Source organism: Ceratotherium simum, chromosome 5, assembly GCF_057802395.1.
Source record: "Ceratotherium simum simum isolate JZ-2026a chromosome 5, ASM5780239v1, whole genome shotgun sequence".
Classification (NCBI taxonomy): Eukaryota; Metazoa; Chordata; class Mammalia; order Perissodactyla; family Rhinocerotidae; genus Ceratotherium; species Ceratotherium simum.
In genome coordinates this window covers 33,434,932-33,453,321 of record NC_141904.1, presented here as the reverse complement: position 1 = coordinate 33,453,321, position 18,390 = coordinate 33,434,932, and the positions used below count along the sequence as shown (strand labels likewise).

General features: G+C 40.1%; 1 long non-coding RNA gene across 2 annotated transcripts in view; it reads right to left on the bottom strand.

Annotated features, from left to right (window-relative positions):
• LOC147916995 (uncharacterized) overlaps window positions 1–18,390 on the bottom strand; it is a 253,027-nt gene that overhangs the window by 109,994 nt on the left and 124,643 nt on the right. The window lies entirely within an intron of this gene.

Genomic DNA, 18,390 nt, shown 5'->3' with positions numbered 1-18,390 from the left:
AACAACAAATCTTGCTAAAAGGATGGGCTCTCAAAGGGAACTAAATTGTAGAAATATTTAGATTTCAACGTAAATGGTAATTACATTTGCTGAACAACAAACAGGGATATACATCCTAATCAAGAAGAATATACATACAATAGAATGGGAGGGAATATTTGAAATTGAGATGGTCTACTCCAGGAAACCTGGGATCAAAATAGCTAAAGCAAAGTGTTTCCTTTATTTTCAATAGGAAAGTCTCAATATAGAAGCCTTCTATCTTAACACAAGATGGAGATTTCAACTCCAAGTTTCACTTCACAGTTTGAATTGCTTGGCTTGGCTACAGCTGACAATCAGATTCAAATCCTAACTTTAAGCTGTGCTGCATAGATAGAGCTTTACTTGTAAAATAAATCACAAAGTACAAGGAATATTTGTCTCCACCCATTTGTCTGAAATAGACCTTGAGCAATAAAACTATAATTCTCTAGCATTTCTTGACATATATACCAGTTGACATATTTTCCCTCTAGTTCATGATAGTAGGCTGAAAGGTATTTTGTTAACTCCTCATTTATCTTCTTTTAATAAATCATAAGGATAGCATATTCTTTTGCAGGTTTTCTTAAATACGAGTGTTTTTAGAGTCAACTGCTTGAAGGAAAAGACATTTTTATTTATGGATTCAGCTGAGCTGAAAGTAAAAAGCTGTATAAATAAATTGCTACAAACATTGCCTTCATTTTAATGTAGTTATCAAAATACCACAGATATTTACAATGAAACACTGCACAGAGAGAAGGCAAGCACATGAAAGGAACCAAGAGAGAGGTAGGTAAGAAGTATTTGTGGCCTTACTGTTTTATTTGTGAAGCTTAAGGGTATCACTGGATGGAAAGTAGGGTCAACATAGGCCATCAAAGCAGAATGAGTCACTCTTCACAAAATGTGTTATATATTATCTTGTTTCACCCTTTCTAGTTCAGTTTATAGATGAGGAGACTCAGGCTTAGATAATAAGTCAGAAGTACCCTAGGAGTGGCAGTAGCACATTTTCCAGAAGTAGCACCTTTTAAAAATGTTCACAAGCCCTTTGTTAAGATAATGTTTAAAAAACAAGAGAGAATGAGGATAAAAATATTAGATGAAGTAGTGTGAAATACACTACAGAAGCATCAAGAATCAAACCATAGGAAGCATAGTAGTCAAAGGTTTTTTTGGTGAGTGTTTTTGTGTGTGTTTCTTAAATGTGTTTTCTCCCCTCCACCTCCCCTCCAACAATGAAACAGGTCCGATCTTCAGGGAAACCACATTGCCCTGATCTGGGGGTTCCATTCACATTGAAATATATAGGAATGACGCCCATAGAAATATGCAGTCTACACATGTGGCTTTAAGGAGAGGCCCTGCCCACTTCCCTCCTCTTCATTGGCCCTACTGCCAGGGTTGCGAGACTTGGCTATTCCAATATAGGAAATCAATTCTTCAAGTTCATATATCCTAACGATACAATAGTGTCATACCCAGAATGTATCTCCAACCTCTCTGACTTTGAGTACCATTACGGTTTTTAGTTACATGTGGCCTAGAGAATTAAAACACCAGGCACATTGTAAACAGGTCTAGGTTGTCATCAAGTGGGGAAAAAGAAATTAGTTATAGGTATGTAAGAGGAGAAGCCAAGTAACCAAAAAATTCCAAATGGCTTTGGACAATATTTAAATTCTTAAAACTCTAACTCATGATGTCTTTCCAAGCATTACTTAGAGAGACTAACAAGGAATCTAACAAGACCAAGACCCTCAAGAGATCCCTTAGGTTCCTTGGAAATATAAATAGTGATATATTTATACAGACACACATATCTAGAATCACATATGTGTGCATATGCATATGTAGCCACTGAGGAAAAGAAAATACCCTGGTTACTAAAATCAATTGCGTTAAGCTATCCATTTGTTTAAACTTTGGAGAGCTACCATAAATAAGTCAGTTCTATGAAAGTCATAACTTCACATCCCTGACCTGACCCTTCTTTGCCAGAAGTTTTGAATTTATTTTTTTTTCATTTAATAATTGTACTTGAAAGTCTATTACAGCATTTACACTTTCACGTTCTTTATCCAATTCAATTCTCATCACAATCCAGAGAAATTGGACCCAATTGTATAGATAAGAAAACCAAGGCCAGCAGGTGACTTGCCAGATGACAGCTACTTAGAGGCATGCAAGGCTTATTAGTCAATCATTCTTTCTTTAATGTTTCTCAATTTATGTCTCTCTCACTTCCTTGTACCATTTCTGTATTCAATTTTATGGTGATAATATCAGGTTATCCACAGAGCTATTGGAGATCTTCACAGGTAAAGGAAAGGTAAAAGGAAAGGTAAAAGGAAGGTAAAAGGAAAAAGTCCTAGTTCCCAAGATGGAACTTAGACCTAGAAAAAATAATCTACATAACAAATGTATGACAACTGTGTGGAAGTGGGTGGGAGAAAATAGGTGCATATCTAAGTAACTTTGGAAATGAGTGGAGACTATGAGGTTAAAGATAAAAGGAACTGCACATAGGCATAGTACTATAGTTGATAAAGTTGTTTCTCATGGGGGTCGGGGTTATGAAACCACCTTACATGTATACAGGAACCGAACATTTAGGTTAATGGATGGTGGATAGTAGGCACTAGGTTTCTCATGGTTAGAGTGGGAGGTTACAGATAAGCAAGGAGAAGAGGTTAGAATGAATCATGTGATACTGGATTAGAGTTGGAGACACCAGAATGAACTCGTGTTTAGCTTAATATAGATACAGATGAACAAATATAGAAATGGTTATTGACGTGTATATACACACAGGTGAGTAAACATATATGTATTTCCAAGTTCTGTTTGCTGAGTGGACCTTAAAGCAATGACATCCCAGTGGCAATGAGCACATCTAGTGCCCAGGTCTTAGTTTCTAATACCATTTTCCAATATGAGGAACCAGGACTCCTTGGAGAAATGGCTGATTCTAGAGCTAGAGCAGGGAATATACAAGAGGAGCCTGGAGTATACCATAATGCCAGAAAGTAAGGAAATGCTCAAAAAACAAAATGATAGGCATATGCCAAAGGGACACAAGAGCCAACTGAAAGTGCCCTCAATGGCCAAAGCTGGAACAACTTGAGCAACAAAATAAATAACATAGTGTTAGGTTATAGCCCAACATATAAAGTAAATATCCATGAATCCATACTGACATAAATAAATGATTAAATAAATAAATAAGGAAGAATAGGCAAATCTCCTACGCAGAAGAATTCCAAATAATTAATGCAGACACTCCCTCTCAAAGTGGTGGGACATACCCTCCCCACCTCACTCCAAGTGTGGGCTGACATAGAAGGAAGTTTGGACTTCCTTCCAAAGAGTACAGTATGGAAAAGGAGGGGAGGAGTAACTTTACAGTGGAGAAACTTATTTCAGCCAGGTGATCAAGCTTAATATCATAAGTAAAATGTCATGCTGACAGCATGTATTCTTGATATGATATGATGAGAATCCTCTGCAGTCTTCCTCCCGAGAACCCATAACTTTAATCTAATCAAGAAAAAAAAAATCAGACAAAACCCCATTGAAGGACATTCTACAAAATATCTACCAGTACTCCTCAAAACTGACTCAAGGTCATCAAAAACATGGAAAGTCTGAGTAACTACCACAGTTTCAGCCTAAGAAGACATGATAACTAAATGTGATGCGGTATCTTGGACGGGATCCTAGGACAAAAAAAAAAATTAGGTAAAAACTGAGAAATCTGAATAAAATATGGACTTTAGTTAATAATAAACCAAAAATATTGGTTCATTAACTGTGAAAAATGTACCATACTAACGTAAGATGTTAATAATAGGGTAACTAAGTATGGGGCTTATGGGAACCTTCTGTATTACCTTTGTAACTTGCACTATTAAATCTAAAACTATTAAAAATTCAGAGTTTATTTTAAAAACCACATACACACAAACCTTCCAAATAAAATAATTTTTTTTTAATCTTGGTTTCTCTGATGGTATTTTGTGAATCATTAATTCACCAAAAGCCAGTAGAGCATTTACAACCAACTCTTGAAAACATGTATCAATGAAAGGAAGAAACGAAAGGAAGAAACATGGATATTCCAAAACATAAGATATTTAAAATTACCCTTATATTTGCTTAGGAAGATACTGAGGCAGTCTGTCTCCCATCTTATCTGATTTCCCTTCTTTATTACACTTTGCTTGGGCTTATGCTAAAATTACTCAGCACACTGCATAGTCACCAGTTGGCAGTGGGAAGCAGTGGTTAAGACACAATGGGCAGGGGAGTCTGGATTTAAATATTTACAGAGGCTAGGCTTGCAAAGTGGAGAAGCCACACACAAGGAGTTAGCTATATGCTCAAAAGCTTTCATTAATTCTACATTCAAGAATCCAAGGTTAAACTGGTCTTTTAAGCAGAGCACAATAATTGCAAATTCAGGCACTAATTAGAGGGCTTTCCTCAACTTGGTCAAAAATTCACAGGGCATGGGAGGCATTTTTTCTACTTCAATTCAAAGCAGCACAGTGAATGAATATAATGGAAGAACTTAACCCAGCATGGTGCAAAATGAAAGAGTCTCTTTCAATGAATGGCGTGCGAAGTTAGAGGCGGAGTGAAGTGCCACAGCAGTAGGTAGGGAGGAGACTTGAAAATTATGCTTTATATTCCAATCACTTTAAGAATTCTGGCAGGTTCTGATCTCCTCACTACCTAATTTTTCTCATTCCCAAAGAGAGCAAACAAAGAAAAGACAACAGCCTCAGGCCTCAAAATAGCAGGTTTCAAACATTGAGAACCACAAGGCAAACAACACCTTATGGCAACCTACTGTGCATGATTTCTGAGCATCATCAACAAGGAGCCAGGGAATACAGGCAGATGAATCACTCCAGGGTCATGAGTTAGAAGTTATTCACCAATCCTGGTTCAGTGAGGCTGTGCGGGAGACTTAAGAAGCTGCAAACTCTAAATACTAATGAAAATCCAAACTGAGTGCTCTTGGTCTCCATCCAAGAAGCCAGGAGCAAGTCTGTAAAAGGTAGTCCCTTCAGCTTTTCCCCGCGTGTTTTTGATGCTCTGGTCTTGGGCACACACAACCACGTCAATAGGAATGTTTCTCTAAATGAGATGCACTCATAGAATCTTGCTGCTGGTTCCAAATTAATTATAATTTCCTGCTAATTCACCCAGATCCCCTTCCCAGGGCCACCTCCCCTGGAAATTCCTGGGAGTTATGCTCTCCCCACTGGGGGCAGCCTGAAGCCAATGACTATTTCAGGAGTACAAAAGTTTGTCCCTTTGTCTCAGAGTGGGACAGCTTTTGGTGTGATTCATACTCTGGAGCTCCCCGTGGGATCAGGCTGAGGTTAGACCTCAGCTAAAACTACGTCTTTGCTTAGATTCTTCCATGTCCTATCGTAATTCTCTCACTTGCTTATATGTTTCACCTGAGAGTATTTCCTCAATAAATACTTGCACCAGAATCCCTCTCTCAGGCTTTGCTTCTAGAAAATCTGACCTAAGTTACCCCCAATAAAAAATTATAATTATAATAATAATAACAGGGGGCCAGTCCGGTGGCATAGTGGTTAAGTTCGCATGCTCCGCTTCAGCAGCCCAGGGTTTGCAGGTTCGGATCCCAGGCACGGACTTTGCACCGCTTATCAAGCCATGCTGTGGCAGGCATCCCACATATAAAGTAGAGAACGATGAGCACGGATGTTAGCCCAGGGCCAATCTTCCTCAACAAAAAGAGAAGGATTGGCACTAGATGTTAGCTCAGGGCTAATCTTCCTCACCAAAAAATAAATAAATAAATAATAATAATAGTAACAGTAGTGACATCATTATCAACAACCACAAACACAATAGCAGCTCACATTTACCGAGTGTTTATTATGGCCAGGCACTGTTCTAAGGGTTTTACAATAATGATCTCTTTTATACCTCACAAAAACCCATGAGGTAGGTGCTATTATCATCCCTATTTTGTAGAAGAGGAAACAGAGGCTCGGTGAGGTTAAACAAATACTCGCCCAAGGTCACACAGCTAATAAGAGGTGACACGAGAATTCCAGGCAGTACAGCTACAGAGTGTGGGCTCTTCATCTCTAGTCCACTCTAATTCAAGTCTGAACATCTTTTGAAACCACGAGATTCTTAAAATTAACCTATTTGTTGTCAAGTTTCTTATCTTAAGGACCCAAAAATGTATCCTTAAGCAGCTAGTCTAGACTTGGCCATGAGATTTAAAGAAAATGTGAAGAATTATGGCCTGAAAATACCTGCTGGGCCAGAGGCTGGTTTATAGGGTGCTGGGGACACCATTGAGAGGAAGGGCCCCCCAACCTCCCCTTCAGTAGAGCTCAGAATGCAGGAAGTTAAAATCCATGGACAGACTTCAGAATGCTTCTGTTTCATAGACTGACCTAAGGAAAATTAGGTGGATATTCCAGAGCTTCCAGCTACCCTGTACTTTATTTGGGTTCCAAACTCAAAATTTGAAACAATTGAACGGGAAAGGAGTTAGAACATCCTCTCTTTCTTCTCCTCTCCCTCTCCTCTTCCCTGCAAACTGCAGCTACACATGTCACCTCAACATGGAGACTCTGGAGGACTGGTTTTGCTTACAACAGCCAACTAGAAAGCAAAAGGCCAGAAAAGTCCTGCCAGAGACTCACTGTGCCCTGGAAAACCTCCCACATAAACAACGTGGGGACTCCTTTAAAGAAAAGATGCCCTTGGCTTTTTGAGAGTGAGAGTGATCTTCCTACAAAACCACAACCTTTCCCTGGCCTTGAGTTCCCCTTATGCAAAACCAAGTATATGTGGTTTTACTTCTGTATAACCTTTTTCAGCAAACCCACAAGAATTTGGGTTCCAGTATAAGTGATTTGCCAATTACTCCAGTTGAGGATAATTAGAAAAAATAGAAACCAAGGTTTACAGAGGAAGAAGGAGGTAACTCAGAAGGCAGAATCAGTGTAGAAATTTTGGAAATAAAACGTGGACAGAGAGAAGAGAGGAAAATAAGTTTAAATCAAAGCCAGATTAAGACTTTTAGGGACTGATACATAGTGTAAAGATTGTGGTAAGCTCCTCACTCTATATGTAATTCAAAACAAAAAATTTATACCCTATACATTGGGTGTAATGTATACCAAAATTAAATTAGTTTCTTCCTAGTTTTATTTTATTTTTCCCCAATAGCAAAATTCTGGACAAGTCCATATCAGCTAGACTCCTCCTATCTTTGGAACCTATGCCTGGCCAGCCCCCCACAATGGCTTGCTGACTACTGCACAAAGCAGCATGAAGTCAAGTAAAACCTAGGTCTTAAAACTAAATCCTTATGCCTATTGGGAGGAGAGAAACAGTAGTATGTGCAATAGTTGCTGATGTTTGTACTGGGCATAAATTTATATCAGACAAAGCTAAGCACCTACATTATTCTGCATTTTAGAGGCAAGGAGGAAGCTAGAGATGGGACATAGGAAGATGGAGTCAACAGCTTTTGTGCTATAAAATTCCAATAAAATCCCAAAGGTGTTGAATATTTGGGATAAATCCTAGACACAGAGGGGAGAAAACATCTTGAAATGTGCTCATCACTGGCAACAAAGTGAAGCAACTCTATGAACATAACCAATACTCACCTGGAACACTGTAGTTGCATCATACTCATTATTAAAACATTGAAATATGTCTGTACTGATTGTGAAATAGCTGATGCCTTCAGCAACCTCTACTCCCCTACGCCTCCCCAGGGACCCTGGGAACCATACGCATTCTCAAGACCAGGGAACAGGAAATAAACTGGACCGGCTCAGGCCAGTGTCCATTCTGAATGGTCAGTGCCCTCCACCGATGGCACACCTCTCTATATACATGACATTGAAACTGCATGGAAGGGAGAACATGAAATTTTATTAGCAAATAAGAGCTGCGGAATGGAAATGAGGAGTGTAGTGGCTATTATAACTCATTTATAATAAATAACATATATTTTTAAGGAAATTCTGGTTTCCTTTTAATTTAAAGTTTCTTAATCATTACTTTTCCCACTATGGGGTTTTCAGGACTCTAATCTTTGGAGCTGGAAAGACAAGTCTGTAGTTCTAAAACTTGTTGTTGTAGGTAAGTAAAGATACCTGAGGACACATTAACCTTCACTCATGTAAGCCACTCAGACATGGGGCAAGACACTGTCCATAATTTCATTCAACACAATTAATGGGGCCCCCACTACGTTCCATGCATCCTCCTTGGTGCTGAGAATGCACTCACAATAAAGACCCACTTATAATTCTCCAGAATTCATAGCCCAGCAATCCTATCACATTTAGAATGATTTAAACTTTTTAAAAAGTTCTTTCATTTCACCTTAAAAAACTTCCATGGGAGAGGTTTCTCTGGAGACTAGTGGTCCGGGAACCCTTTCCCCTTTTTTTCTGGAGTGAGCATATTTAGCCTGTTGTGACTCTTGGGTACAGATGGTTCCTTAGGCATCAAACAAATGGTGTACACTGAGTAATACTGAGGACATGTGCTTGGTGAATTACAGGCAGGAGCAAAACAGCAACAAAAACATTGTTGCACTCAGAAGGGTTTTCTTATGTATGTTTGCTTGTCTCTCTCTCTCTTTCTTTTTTCCTTCCTTCCTTTCTCCCTCCCTCCTTCCTTCCTTCTGTGGGGGATCATAATTTGCCAACCTAAAATGAGTCTCTTTGGCTTGATTATTTTTAAGGACCAAAGACTCTGAAGGAAACTTTGACCTTCCCCCTAACAGCCTAAAAGAATTTAAGATAGAAGGGCCTGTCCTGGGAAGGAGCTATCACCATAGATAGTTCTAGGTGTGGTAGATAGGAAGGCATCTAGCAACGGGCATTTTATCAAAAGATCTCTTTTGGGTCTCATTGTCTATTGACATTTGTTTATAAATCAAACATTTGCTTTTCCATCTCCATGTAAATTGCCTTCCTCCTCTTTGAAGTCCCAAACCACTACCCCCAACACCCTCCTTTGTCTTTAGCTGAAGATATATTTAGCGTGGTGGCTCTGGTCATTTTGACAAGTTACACAATTTCCTGGCGTTCTCCCATGTATACATATTATATTTATGTATTTATTTAATGAGGAAGATCAGCCCTGAACTAACATCTGATGCCAATCCTCCTCTTTTTTGCTGAGGAAGACTGGCCCTGGGCTAACATCTGTGCCCATCTTCTACTTTATATGGGACGCCACCACAGCACGGCTTGACAAGCAGTGCAGTGGTACGCGCCCACGATCCAAACCTGTGAACCCTGGGCCGCCAAAGCGGAGCACACGCACTTAACCGCTATGCCACTGGGCCGGCCCACATGTACACATGTTATTGAACTTTGATTTTCTCCTGTTATTCTGTCTCACGTCAATTTAACTCTTAGACCAGCCTGAAGGATCTAGAGGGTAGAGGAATAGTTCTTCCTCCTCTACACTTCCTTTCTCCATCCCTCCCTCCTTCCTTCCTTCCTTCCACTTTTACCTCTTATCTATGATCTATAGTAGCCCTTCTATTTAACACAGTTTAGTTTATACACAAGTCAAAGTATAATGATATACACCTGAAATTTATGTCACATTCTAAACCAGTGACTTTAATAGAAACATTAAATAAGTAAATAATTATATACTATAAATAAAAATTTTAAAAAATGAAGAAAGGAGAAAGAGATGGAAGGAGAAAGGGAGGGAGGGAAGAAGGGAGGGAGGGAGGCTGGCAGACCAGCCTCTGCTTGAAATTCTAGTTAAGTCACAGCCCAGGGAAATATTAGTATGATAATACTGGATAACCTCTCTGCTTCAAGCTGAGTAATTCAACACCTTTTTCCATATATTTTGTTTTACAAAGGATCATTCCTCTTACAAACATTTAGTATCTGCATTAAGACCCTCCTCATATCCCCCTGCCAGTACATCATCTCTCTAATAAATTGCCTTTGCTTGGTAACACCTTGTTTAGTTTTTATTTTCTAAAACTATACTTTGAAGATGAGACAGCAGAATTTTAAAAGATATTACAAAATTAAAATTTCTGCCTGTTGCAGTTTCTAGGAACTAAAGCTGATCCTCATCAAATTATGCTAATTTACTGTACAGTGTTTAATTAAGTCTTACCCCGGGCAATCGACTCCGGGGTTTATTTTTACAGCTTAGAACTTTCAACCACAAAAATGCCTTTCAATTTAAATTTTTTAAAAAAACTATTCGCTGAAGTTTATTAGGAAAAAATTTTTACTTTGCATCCTTTACTCCAGCCTCAGGCTCCTTTCTTTCTCATTCTCACTCTTTGTCTCTTTCTCTTTACAGGAGAACAAAAATGCTTCATAGAAATTCCTTTCTCCATTTTGAGTAGTAGATGGTAAATTTCTTTCCGAAATGGCAATTTTCTTGATCTGGGTCATTTCCCAGGCAGATTGCGTTCCGCTAAACATAAATATAAGTGACTGGGGATAAGATGGGACCTCTTTCAGTAGGAAGTGACAAGGAATGCACATGCTACAACTGAACACATGGGTCTCAGTGTCACTTATTCCTCAGGCTCACTTTCATGGGGGAAGAACAGGCTGATATTCAACAGGCTGCCTCATCTCCTTACCACCAGCCACAGTTGAAAGGAAGGTGTTCTCTCCTTTCATCCTAACCTATCCAAACAGTCCCTGACTTACTCACCTGTTAGCTGACAGATTAAGAACTGTGCTTTCTAAATCTTTCCTTGTAGAAATTCCTACATGGTGAACAACTACCCAAGGCTCACTGGGCTTCTGCTGCTAAACCATCACACATGAATGTGAAACCAGAACCAGCCAACCTAAAAGCTTAGAATAAATTTTGCTCCAGCCAGGCATTTTTTTACCCTTCTGGACAAAATATTACATCTGGGGGCCGGCCCGGTGGCGCAAGCGGTTAAGTGCACACGCTCTGCTGCGGCGGCCCGGGGTTCGGCAGTTTGGATCCCGGGCGCACACCGATGCACTGCTTATAGAGCCATGCTGTGGCGGCGTCCCATATAAAGTAGAGGAAGATGGGCACGGATGCTAGCCCAGGGCCAATCTTCCTCAGCAAAAAGAGGAAGATTGGAATCAGATGTTAGCTCAGTGCTGATCTTCCTCACAAAAAAAAAAAAAAATTACATCTGAATGTTACAACGTTTGCCCCAAATCTTGATTTTAAGTAGGTCAATGCTTTCAAATCATTTTCCAGAGCAAGTACTATAACATTTTTACAATTTTCCATCATTTCTTGGATTTGAATTAAAACAGTGAGCATTGTCCTCCAAATGCCACATACAATTCAAAGTTGACACGACATCACTGAGCTGCTGGCCTTTTCCCATCAATGTCCTCTACACCAGGACATTCATTTACCCTTTGCTGTGTGACTTCTGCCCTTTCCCATTTAAGTCACAGAGAGGAAGAACAATCTCCCATATACCAAATCTACTCGACCTCTCTGGAGCACTTGTGGTAGGCAGCTTCCAAGACGGCTTCTAATGATCCCTGCCACCTGGCATTCTCAATCTGTGTACTCCCTCCTATGCTGTACCAGGATTGGTCTGTGGTCAGTGAAATACAGTAGAAATGGTGGTAGGGGGCTGGCTCGGTGGCATAGCGGTTAAGTTCACGTGTTCCACTTCAGCGGCCCAGCCTGGGGTTTGCCACTTCAGATCCTGGGTGCGGACCTACTCACCTCTCATCAAGCCATGCTGAGGTGGCATCCCATATAGAAGAGCTACAACTCTACAAATATGATACACACCTATGTACTGGGGATGTGGGGAGAAAAAAGAAAAAGAAAAGAGGAATATTGGCAGCAGATTTTAGCACAGGGCCAATCTAAAAAAAAAAAGAAATGATGGTAGGTCACTTCTGATTTTCAGTTATAAAAGATGACATCTTCCATCTTGGATACTCTCTCCCTCTCAGTCTTTCTCTCAATCAATCAATCAATCAATCAATTTCTCTCTCTCCCTTTTTCACAGATCACTTGCTCTGGGAGAAGCCAGTCCCATGCAACACTCAAGCAGTCTATGGAGAAGCCCAGGTAGCAAGAAGTTCCAGCTAACAGCTGGCGAGGAACTAAGTCCTGCCACCAACCACAGAAGTGAACCTAGAAGCAAATCCTATCCCAACTGAGCTTTCAGATGAGACTTCAGCTTCTTCCAACATTTTGACTGCAATTTTTTGAAAGATTAAGCCAGAAACACCTAGCTACCCAGATTCCTGACTCACAGAAACTATGAAATAATACATGTTTGTCATTTGAAGCTGCTAAATTTGAGGGCAATTTGTTTCATAATAATGGGTAGCTAGTATAGGAATGTTGACTATCCTATTCTTTCACTTTCTGGTATCTCAATCAAAGTCTGATCAGAAAAGAAATCACTTGATTATTTAGAACAGAGGGACTCAGTGCAAGTAACTGGTTATACAGGTGATAGAATTGCTGAGAACTCAGAGGACAGTGAGACAATCCAGAGATTAGCAGCATTGGGCAGCCACTACCACCTTTAGACTAGAATAGCAAAGAGAGGAGGTGGTGTTACCAGAGCCCATGGAACAGATTACTTTCTAGTATAGCACTGTCCAATAGGACTTTCTAAGAAAATGGAAATGATCTACGTCTGCACCGTCCAATATGGTAGCCACTAGCAACATGTGGCTACTTAGCACTTGAAAGTGCCTAGTGTAACTGAAGAATTGAATTTTTTATTTTATTTAAGCTTATTTAATTTAAATGTATATAACTGCATAGAGCTATATGCGGTAGTGGCTACCATATTGCACACTGAAGCTCTAGAAGCCAAAACCATAGTAGGCCATTCCCTTGGGAGCTGGAGCCTTGGAGGACATGTAGCTGCTGCCTAAGATGCCACCAGAGCTAGAGAAGGTCAAGGAGATAGTGCCTGACATATCTAATCCTCACCATCACTCTCCCTCTCCAATTTTCCTGCCAGTACTTTCCATTGGTGGTATCTGGTGAGAAGCAGATTCCAGGAGCCAGCCCTCCTGTGGCTGAGCAGGGAGAATGTACCCACTTCAAGGGAGTACATGCCCAAGAGAGAAGAACTCAGTCTTGATTAGCTCTAGAATATCCACAAGCACACAACTTTCTCTTGATAAAGAAAATAATACCACCTTCTTTTGGGTTACACAGTAGCCCCGGGGGCAGCCCTGGCACTCAGCTAATCAAGTCTTTTCTTCCAAACGAGTACAGTGCTCTCTCTAAGAGGAATTCAAGTAAATAAATGTCTCGCCACCTTGTTCTATGTGTTGCATTTTCCATGGTAAGCTGTAAATTGTTGTACTCATTTTCTATTCCTGTATAACAAATTACCATACTCTTAGTGGCTTGAAACAACACACATGTATTATCTCACAGTTTTCATAAGACAGGAGTCCAGGTAGAGCTTAGCTACTTCCTCTTCTCAGGATCTCACAGGCAGTAAGCAAAGTGGTGGCGAGGGTGGAGGCTCAACTAGGGAAGAATCCACTTTTGGGTTCATTCAGGTTGTTGGAAGAATTCATTGCAGCTGTATGACTAGGGGACAAGCTTCTTACTGGCATTTGTCTGGAGGCTGCCCTAAAGTCCTAGAGGCTGCCCACAGTTCCCTGCCACAAGAACTTTTCTATAGGCAGTTCACAGCATGGCTGTTTGCATCTTCAAGGCCAACAGGAGATTTCCTTTCTCTTGCCTGCTAATAGGGAGTCTCATATAACAAAATATAATCATGGGCATGATACTCCATCACTTCTGACATATAACGTAACCTAATCAAGAAACTGACATCTCAACACTTTTTCTACATTTTATCCGTTAGAAGCATGTCACAGGCTCTGCCTGTCATCAAGGGGAGGAGATTATACAAGGATGTTATTTACTGAAGGTTCACCTTATGGTGTGTCCTCCACACCGCTGGAGAAAAAGTCTATGTCTTACTGATATTTGATTTTTATATTCCTAACAAACATCACGGTGCTTTGCACACTAGAGTTGCTTAATAATAATTTCTTGGATTAGAAAATTATATTTCCAAGGATTGTTCCTTGGGAATATGTTGATGCCCAACATGCAACAAGATGGGAAATGCAGCGGAAGGTAGATGGTTCTGGAGATAAACCATCTGCTTGGCTAGAACAAATAGTAAGGTGTCAGCCCCAGGAGCTGACAGCACAGGCTTAGCCACTTAGACAAAAGCACAGCCACAAGGGTTATTACATAGCTCAGGAACATGGTCTAAGACAGACGTCATACACATATAGCTGTGTCACAGGTCAGGATGCAGACAGAGTTTATTTGGCACACATGTCATTTTTAAAAAAAATGAATTAATTGCTAATATTTTCAAATCAGGAAATTCCACAGCAAAATTCAGATTCTTTCCTCTCTTGAAATTGCAATCATCAGCAGGATATGACTTGTGGCCCCCTCATTCTTTAAATGAGGAATGCACTTTCCAGTCCATCCCAATCCTTACCCAGCCCTCTCCATTCAGAAGTCCTGTGAGTTTGCAAGCTCTGATCTAAGATAACTTTGCAAGGGGTCTTACAAAGTGGACCAGGCTCAACACCTGGAAATAGAGGAAATGACCAAACTTCAGAAGTCCAGACAGGGAGCTGAGTTCTGGGAGGCCTCTAGATACAGAGAGGCTTCACCAAAGAGGGGCTCTGTTAAGAGTGAAGCCAGGCTGAAGTTACAAGGAGACTCTGCAGACTCAGTCTTTACAGAGGAAATCAGGATTAGGATAGGAAAGAAAGCCATTTCTACGGAGGCTAGCCAACAAAGTACCTTTGTGCTATAGAATCCCATGATCAGAACTGGACCATCGGTAGCATAGTGAGAAACATACAGGATGCAGGGATTCTGCCTTGGTGAGCCTTAGGACCCTCATTCTCAGGGCAATATACTTGAAAAAGGGGCTTAATGCTCCTCTCCCACCAGAGTGGAGGGGCAGAGAGCAGAGGTCCATCCCTCAAAGAGGACTGGCTCAGAAACTAGAGATGGGAACTAAGCCTACAACTGGAAATGCTAGTAAATTCCATGAAGAGATGAGGAAAGAGGCTGGAGCTGATAAAGAGATTTCATTTCACTTAACTCTTCAATTTCAAGAAGCCAATTTTGTTTCAAGAAATGTAGGTCTGGTTTTCTTCTAAATTAAGGTATTAAAGAGTCTGTCTCCCATTTTCCCTAAAAATAAAATATCATCACAGAATCTCAGACATATTTAAAATCATGAATGCAGAGCTTCTGGAACAATTAGCAAAGTTTCTATTCCAAAGGAGAAATTGCTGTGTTTATGAATTTTCCCTAAGCGGTAGATAAAATAAATTACTCTTCTCTGAAATCTTTCTTTTCCTGCCTTTTTCTCCTTCCACCACGTTTCCTCTTTCCTAAATCCTCTATTTAGGTGTAGGGATGGATCAACATCCTGCTAGTAAATTTCTGAATACTTTAACCTCCTGTTAGTGAATTTCTAATGCTTGGTAAAGTCCCTGGTTTCTACGGTGATTAGTTGAGAGTAACTACCATCCACTTTCACCACTGGATGCCAACAGAGAGGTGTGGTTTGTTCTTGACTGGCAAACTTCTCCACTACGACTGGCAATCACTCCTATTATTGGTTCATAAAAGGTCTGTGAGTGACCTCAGGATCAACCGTGGAGGTGGCGAAGACTGTTGGACAATTGCATAAAGCAGCAGCAGCCAGGCAGGTCTCAGTGGGAGGTTATTAGGAGCAGAGAACCGTCCTTCAATGTCAATGCTGCCAATACCAGGCTTAGTTTCATAAGCCAAGAGTGGCATGTGCTTAACCCCCAGTGCTCAGGCATGCCACATCCTACTAAGCAGCAAAGTAAAACTCCCGAGAAACATGTAACCTGAAATGATGATGGAGGTGAGGGCAGCTCTGAGAGATGGAGGAGGAGAAATTGAGCGGTGGGAGGAGATTTACCATTGCAGCAGATGGAGCCACTGTCCTCCATGTGGTTATAAGGAATACAGATCCCCCAAATTCTTTCCCCAGATCTCTGGCTGTCACTGACTCTCTTTTCCTCAGCCCTCCACCCAGTACCTGGATGTCTCCGTGGTGATATGAATAAGTCCTTAGATTTTTTCTTCTTTCATTCTTCTTGGAAACCTTGAATAAGTCAGTTGAATATGTATTAATTTTAAAAATTCATCCAACTAAATTCTTCAAGGCATGGCTCAAGGACTGTTTGCTCATGAACTCATCAAGTAAATGCTCAGTGTTTTCTGTGAAAGGAAGACTGTGGATTGTGCCGCTCCCAGGAAGGCAAAGTTTCCCCTTTGATTATAACACCCTAAGGAGGGGAGTGCAGGAGTAGAAGACTATCTGTCCTTGAGAGTTGACTTCATTACCTCTCCATGGAGCATGTCTATGACTTTAAAAGGAATGTCTGAGTCCTAGGAGTTTGGTAAGAAACCTCCTTCTTTTCTGAATCAGTGCACTACCTTCCACCGTCAGTACTCGCTTGAGTACCTGTTAGGTAACCAAGCATGTCTGGCACCTTTATGAGTCTCTTTTTAGGGGAACTAGGTTCCAGCTGATAAATATGACTGAAATTTGGTTGCAAACATACCCCAAAGGTTACAAGCTGATGCTGCAGACACAAGTGAAACTCACTTGTCAACCGAGCTCATCGGTTCCGTTAGGGGTGGGACTAGGTAGACAGGGATTGCGATCAACCAAGTTGCTTCGGGGTTTAAGTGAGAAAGCTTGTGAGAGGAAGAACGAAGTTGAAAAGAAATGGTTCTTTTTATACAGTAGGTAGAGAAAAGGAGGTCAATGTTGCTGCCAATAGGTACAAAGTCTCCTAACACTCTGCGACCCTCACAGCCATGTGTACTGCATGGCCGCTGTCCCTGCCTCTCTCAGGAACAAACAGAATCTTATGCTATGGAATAAAATCCAGATTACGGTTTTGGGGTCACCAATCTCACTTTTATCAGACACTTTTTCCATTCCATCCGGGAAAATGAATCACATACGACAAGAATAATTTTTTCTTCTCTCCAACTCTAACCCTTGTCCATTTACTTGATAGCCGGTTATTTAAAAGATGCTATTAAGCAAGGGGAAAACATGTATATGATATGTATGTGTGTGTGTGTGTATGTGTGTGTGTGTGTGTAAGACATCAAATAAAGATGAAAAGGTGAGGCTAAGACCCATGCAAAATTCCAGTTCTCGTTGGATGCTCTGTTTATATGTCACTGAGTAACAAACTTCCCCAACAACATTTGTTTATTCAGCTCATGAAATTGTAATTTGCAGTTAAAATATTGACTTATATTTATAGTTACTGACACAAAACTCTCTAGATTTATTAAATAAAATAATTAATAAAAAATAAAAAAGCCAATTGCAAAACAATACATACAGTATGGTCCAATTTCCAGAATTACAAAACTCAAAAACACAAAATAGAATCATATATATATATATATATATGTATGTATATATGATTTTGAAGTATATGCAAAATGGTTACTTCTAAGGAAGGAAGTGAAGAGAGACTTGCTGTTTTATTCTAAATACTTCTGTATTTGAATTTGTGCAAATATACACAGTTGTTACTTAGGTAATTAAAAGTAAATATATTAAGAATAAAAGAAGCTTTACAAACTCATCCCAGAATCAATTTTCTTGGTATAGCAATGACTACAATCAATCCTCCAAACAATTGATCACTGTACATTTAAATCAGCCACCAACATGGTGCAGCCACTATGAAACAATATGGAGATTTGTCAAAAAATTAAAAAAGAAATATCATATGATCCAGCTATTCCACTTATGGGTATTTATCCAAAAGGCATGAAAACATTAATTTGAAAAGATATATGCAACCTTATGTTCATTGCAGCATTATTCACAACAGCCAAGACTCGGAGGCAACTTAAGTGCCCATCAATGGATAAACGGATAAACAAGATATGGTATATATGCACAATGGAATATTACTCTGCCATAAAAAAGGCAAAATTGTGCCATTTGTGACAATGTGGATGGACCTTGAGGGTATTATGCTATGTGAAATAGAGAAAAACAAATACCGTATGATTTCACTCATATGTGGAAGATAAACAAATACATGGATAAGGAGAACAGATTGGTGGTTACCAGAGGAGAAGGGGGTAGGGGGAGGGCAAAAGGGGTAAACAGGCACATAAGTATGGTGACAGATGGAAATAAGACTTTTTTGGTGGTGAACATGATGCAGTCTATACAGAAGCCAAAACATAATGATGTACACCTGAAATTTACACAATGTT